Source organism: Zonotrichia albicollis, chromosome W (assembly GCF_047830755.1).
Source record: "Zonotrichia albicollis isolate bZonAlb1 chromosome W, bZonAlb1.hap1, whole genome shotgun sequence".
NCBI classification, from domain to species: domain Eukaryota; kingdom Metazoa; phylum Chordata; class Aves; order Passeriformes; family Passerellidae; genus Zonotrichia; species Zonotrichia albicollis.
This window is the reverse complement of record NC_133859.1, coordinates 23712912-23718911: the sequence shown is the minus strand read 5'-3', so window position 1 is coordinate 23718911 and position 6000 is coordinate 23712912.

Sequence of the window (6000 nt, the reverse complement as noted above, 5' to 3'; positions counted from 1 at the left end):
CCTGGCTCTCTGTCCCAGCACCCATACCTGGGCTGATCCTGCCACTCTCCCAAACTCTGTGTCCCAGCACGCATTCCTGGGCTCAGTGTTCCTCTCTCCCAGGCTCTGTGTCCCAGCACCCCTTTCTGGGCTGACTGTGCCTCCCTCCCAAACTCTGTGTCCCAGCACCCATTCCTGGGCTGACTGCGCCTCTCTCCTAGGCTCTGTGTCCCAGCACTCATTCCTGCTCTGACTGTGCCTCTGCCAGGCTCTGTGTCCCAGCACCGATTCCTGGGCTCAGTGTTCCTCACTCCTAGGCTCTGTGTCCCAGCATCCATTCCTAAGCAGATTGTGCCAATCAATACTCAGTGTCCCAGCGCCCATTCCTGGGCTGAATGTGCCTCTCTCCCTGGATCTGTGTCCCAGCACCCATTCATGGGCTTACTCAGCGCCCGTTGAGGCTTTGTGTCCCAGCACGCATTCCTGGGCTGACTGTGCTTCTCTCCCTGACTCTGTGTCCAAGCACACATTCCTGGGCTCAGTGTTCCTCTCTCCCAGGCTCTGTGTCCCAGCACCCATTCCTGGGCTCAGTGTGCCTCTCTCCCAGGCTCTGTGTCACAGCACCCATTCCTGCTCTGACTGTGCCTCTCTCCCTGGCTCTGTGTCCCAGCGCCGATTCCTGTGCTGACTGTCCTCTTTCCCTGGATTTGTGTCCCAGAACCCATTCCTGAGCAGATTGTGCCTATCAAGGCTCTGTGTCTCAGCACCCATTCCTGGGCTGACTGTGCCTCTCTCCCAGGCTCATTGTCCAAGCACCCATTCCAGGGCCGACTGGGCCTCCAACAGGGTCTGTGTCCCAGCAACCATTCCTGGACTCAGTTCTCCTCTCTTCCAGGCTCTTTGTCCAAGCACCCATTCCAGGGCCGACTGGGCCCCCAACAGGGTCTGTGTCCCAGCAACCATTCCTGGACTCAGTTCTCCTCTCTCCCTGGCTCGGTGTCCCATCACCCATTTCTGCTCTGACTGTGCCTCTCTCCGAGGCTCTTAGTCCCAGCACCCATTCCTGGGCTGACCCTGCCTCTCTCCCAGGCTCTATGTCCAAGCACCCATTCCAGGGCCGACTGGGCCTCCAACAGGGTCTGTGTCCCAGCAACCATTCCTGGACTCAGTTCTCCTCTCTCCCAGGCTCTGTGTCACAGCACCCATTCCTGCTCTTACTGTGCCTCTCTCCCTGTCTCTGTGTCCCAGCGCCGATTCCTGTGCTGACTGTCCTCTTTCCCTGGATTTGTGTCCCAGAACCCATTCCTGAGCAGATTGTGCCTATCAAGGCTCTGTGTCCCAGCACCCATTTCATGGGCGGTCAGTTCCTCTCTCCCTCGCTCTGTGTCTCAGCACCCATTCCTTGGCTGACTGTGCCTCTCTGCCAGGCTCTTTGTCAAAGCACCCATTCCAGGGCCGAGTGCGCCCCCATCAGGGTCTGTGTCCCAGCAACCATTTCTGGACTCAGTTGTCCTCTCTCCCTGGCTCGGTGTCCCAGCACCCATTTCTGCTCTGACTGTGCCTCTCTCCTAGGCTCTCTGTCCCAGCACCCATACCTGGGCTGACCCTGCCTCTCTCCCAGGCTCTTTGTCCAAGTACCCATTCCAGGTCTGACTGCGCCCCCTTCAGGCTCTGTGTCCCAGCACCCATTCCTGGTCTGACTGTGCCTCTCTCCCAAAATCTGTGTCCCAGCACGCATTCCTGGGCTCAGTGTTCCTCTCTCCCAGGCTCTGTGTCCCAGCACCCATTCCTGCTCTGACTGTGCCTCTCTCCCTGTCTCTGTGTCCCAGCGCCGATTCCTGTGCTGACTGTCCTCTTTCCCTGGATTTGTGTCCCAGAACCCATTCCTGAGCAGATTGTGCCTATCAAGGCTCTGTGTCCCAGCACCCATTTCATGGGCTGTCAGTTCTTCTCTCCCTGGCTCTGTGTCTCAGCACCCATTCCAGGGCCGACTGCGTCCCCATCAGGGTCTGTGTCCCAGCAACCATTCCTGGACTGAGTTCTCCTCTCTCCCTGGCTCGGTGTCCCAGCACCCATTTCTGCTCTGACTGTGCCTCTCTCCTAGGCTCTTTGTCCCAGCACCCATACCTGGGCTGACCCTGCCTCTCTCCCAGGCTCTTTGTCCAAGTACCCATTCCAGGGCTGACTGCGCCCCCTTCAGGCTCTGTGTCCCAGCACCCATTCCTGGGCTGATTGTGCCTCTGCCAGGCTCTGCGTCCCAGCACGCATTCCTGGGCAGATTGTGCCTATATAGGCTCTGTGTCCCAGCACCCATTCCTGGGCTGACTGTGCCTCTTTTCCAGGCTCTGTGTCCCAGCACCCATTCCGGGGCTGACTGTGCCTCTCTCCCTGTATCTGTGTCCCAGCACCCATTCATGGGCTTACTCAGCGCCCGTTGAGGCTTTGTGTCCCAGCACGCATTCCTGGGCTGACTGTGCCTCTCTCCCTGACTCTGTGTCCAAGCACACATTCCTGGGCTCAGTGTTCCTCTCTCCCAGGCTCTGTGTCCCAGCACCCATTCCTGGGCTCAGTGTGCCTCTCTCCCAGGCTCTGTGTCACAGCACCCATTCCTGCTCTGACTGTGCCTCTCTCCCTGGCTCTGTGTCCCAGCGCCGATTCCTGTGCTGACTGTCCTCTTTCCCTGGATTTGTGTCCCAGAACCCATTCCTGAGCAGATTGTGCCTATCAAGGCTCTGTGTCTCAGCACCCATTCCTGGGCTGACTGTGCCTCTCTCCCAGGCTCTTTGTCCAAGCACCCATTCCAGGGCCGACTGCACCCCCATCAGGGTCTGTGTCCCAGCAACCATTCCTGGACTCAGTTGTCCTCTCTCCCTGGCTCGGTGTCCCAGCACCCATTTCTGCTCTGACTGTGCCTCTCTCCTAGGCTCTCTGTCCCAGCACCCATACCTGGGCTGACCCTGCCTCTCTCCCAGGCTCTTTGGCCAAGTACCCATTCCAGGTCTGACTGCGCCCCCTTCAGACTCTGTGTCCCAGAACCCATTCCTGGTCTGGCTGTGCCTCTCTCCCAAAATCTGTGTCCCAGCCCCCATTCCTGGGCAGACTGTGCCTCTGCCAGGCTCTGCGTCACAGCACCGATTCCTGGGCAGATTGTGCCTATATAGGCTCTGTGTCCCAGCACCCATTCCTGGGCTGACTGTGCCTCTCTCCCTGACTGTGTCCCAGCACGCATTCCTGGGCTCAGTGTTCCTCTCTCCCAGGCTCTGTGTCCCAGCACCCATTCCTGCTCTGAGTGTGCCTCTCTCCCTGTCTCTGTGTCCCAGCGCCGATTCCTGTGCTGACTGTCCTCTTTCCCTGGATTTGTGTCCCAGAACCCATTCCTGAGCAGATTGTGCCTATCAAGGCTCTGTGTCCCAGCACCCATTTCATGGGCTGTCAGTTCTTCTCTCCCTGGCTCTGTGTCTCAGCACCCATTCCAGGGCCGACTGCGTCCCCATCAGGGTCTGTGTCCCAGCAACCATTCCTGGACTGAGTTCTCCTCTCTCCCTGGCTCGGTGTCCCAGCACCCATTTCTGCTCTGACTGTGCCTCTCTCCTAGGCTCTTTGTCCCAGCACCCATACCTGGGCTGACCCTGCCTCTCTCCCAGGCTCTTTGTCCAAGTACCCATTCCAGGTCTGACTGCGCCCCCTTCAGGCTCTGTGTCCCAGCACCCATTCCTGGTCTGACTGTGCCTCTCTCCCAAAATCTGTGTCCCAGCCCCCATTCCTGGGCTGATTGTGCCTCTGCCAGGCTCTGCGTCCCAGCACGCATTCCTGGGCAGATTGTGCCTATATAGGCTCTGTGTCCCAGCACCCATTCCTGGGCTGACTGTGCCTCTTTTCCAGGCTCTGTGTCCCAGCACCCATTCCGGGGCTGACTGTGCCTCTCTCCCAAACTCTGTGTCCCAGCACCCATTGCTGCTCTGACTGTGCCTCTCTGCCAGGCTCTGTGTCCCAGCCCCCATTCCTGCTCTGACTGTGCCTCTGCCACGCTCTGCGTCCCAGCACCGATTCCTGGGCAGATTGTGCCTATATAGGCTCTGTGTCCCAGCAACCATTCCTCGACTCAGTTCTCCTCTCTCCCTGGCTCGGCGTCCCAGCACCCATTCCTGGGGTGACTGTGCCTCTCTCCCTGGATCTGTGTCCCAGCACCCATTCATGGGCTTACTCAGCGCCCGTTGAGGCTTTGTGTCCCAGCACCCATTCCTGGGCTGACTGTGCCTCTCTCCCTGACTCTGTGTCCCAGCACGCATTCCTGGGCTCAGTGTTCCTCTCTCCCAGGTTCTGTGTCCCAGCACCCATTCCTGGGCTGACTGTGCCTCTCTCCCAGGCTCTGTGTCACAGCACCCATTCCTGCTCTGACTGTGCCTCTCTCCCTTTCTCTGTGTCCCAGCGCCGATTCCTGTGCTGACTGTCCTCTTTCCCTGGATTTGTGTCCCAGAACCCATTCCTGAGCAGATTGTGCCTATCAAGGCTCTGTGTCCCAGCACCCATTTCATGGGTAGTCAGTTCCTCTCTCCCTGGCTCTGTGTCTCAGCACCCATTCCTGGGCTGACTGTGCCTCTCTACCAGGCTCTTTGTCCAAGCACCCATTCCAGGGCCGACTGCGCCCCCATCAGGGTCTGTGTCCCAGCAACCATTCCTGGACTCAGTTCTCCTCTCTCCCTGGCTCGGTGTCCCAGCACCCATTTCTGCTCTGACTGTGCCTCTCTCCTAGGCTCTCTGTCCCAGCACCCATACCTGGGCTCATCCTGCCACTCTCCCAAACTCTTTGTCCCAGCACCCATTCCTGGTCTGACTGTGCCTCTCTCCCAAAATCTGTGTCCCAGCCCCCATTCCTGGGCAGACTGTGCCTCTGCCAGGCTCTGCGTCCCAGCACCCATTCCGGGGCAGATTGTGCCTATATAGGCTCTCAGTCCCAGCACCCATTCCTGGACCTACTGTGCCTCTCTCCCTGATTCTGTGTCCCAGCACGCATTCCTTGGCTCAGTGTTCCTCTCTCCCAGGCTCTGTGTCCCAGCACCCCTTTCTGGGCTGACTGTGCCTCCCTCCCAAACTCTGTGTCCCAGCACCCATTCCTGGGCTGACTGCGCCTCTCTCCTAGGCTCTGTGTCCCAGCACTCATTCCTGCTGTGACTGTGCCTCTGCCAGGCTCTGTGTCCCAGCACCGATTCCTTGGCTCAGTGTTCCTCACCCCTAGGCTCTGTGTCCCAGCATCTATTCCTAAGCAGGTTGTGCCTATCAATGCTCAGTGTCCCAGCGCCCATTCCTGGGCTGAATGTGCCTCTCTCCCTGGCTCTGTGTCTCTGCACCGATTCCTGGGCTGACTGTGCCTCTCTCCCAGGCTCTGGGCCCACCACCCATTCCTGGGATCAGTGTTCTGCACTCCCAGGCTCTGTGTCCCAGCACCCATTACTGGGCTGACTCTGCCCCTATGCCAGGCTCTGTGTCCAAGCACCAATTCCAGGGCGCAGTGTTCCTCTCTCCCAGGCTCTGTTTCCCATCACCCATTCCTGGACTGACTGCGCCTTTCTCTTAGGGTCTGTGTCCCAGCACTCATTCCTGCTGTGACTGTGCCTCTGCCAGGCTCTTTTTCCCAGCACCCATTCCTGGGCTCAGTGATCCTCACTCCTAGGCTCTGTGTCCCAGCACCCATTCATGGGCTGACTCTGCCTCTATGCCGCGCTCTGAGTGCAGGCACCCATTCCTGGGCTGACAGTGCATCTCTTCCAAACTCTGTGTCCCAGCATCCATTCCTGGGCTGACTGTGCCTCTCTCCCAGGCTCTTTGTCCCAGCACCCATTCCTGGGCTCAGTGTTCCTCACTCCTTGGCTCTGTGTCCCAGCACCCATTCTTGGGCTGTCTCTGGCACTATGCTAGGCTTTGTGTCCAGGCACCCAGTCCTGGGCTGACTGTGCCTCTCTCCCAGGCTCTGTGTCCCAGCACCCATTCCTGGGCTGACTGTTCCTCTCTCCCAGGCTCTGT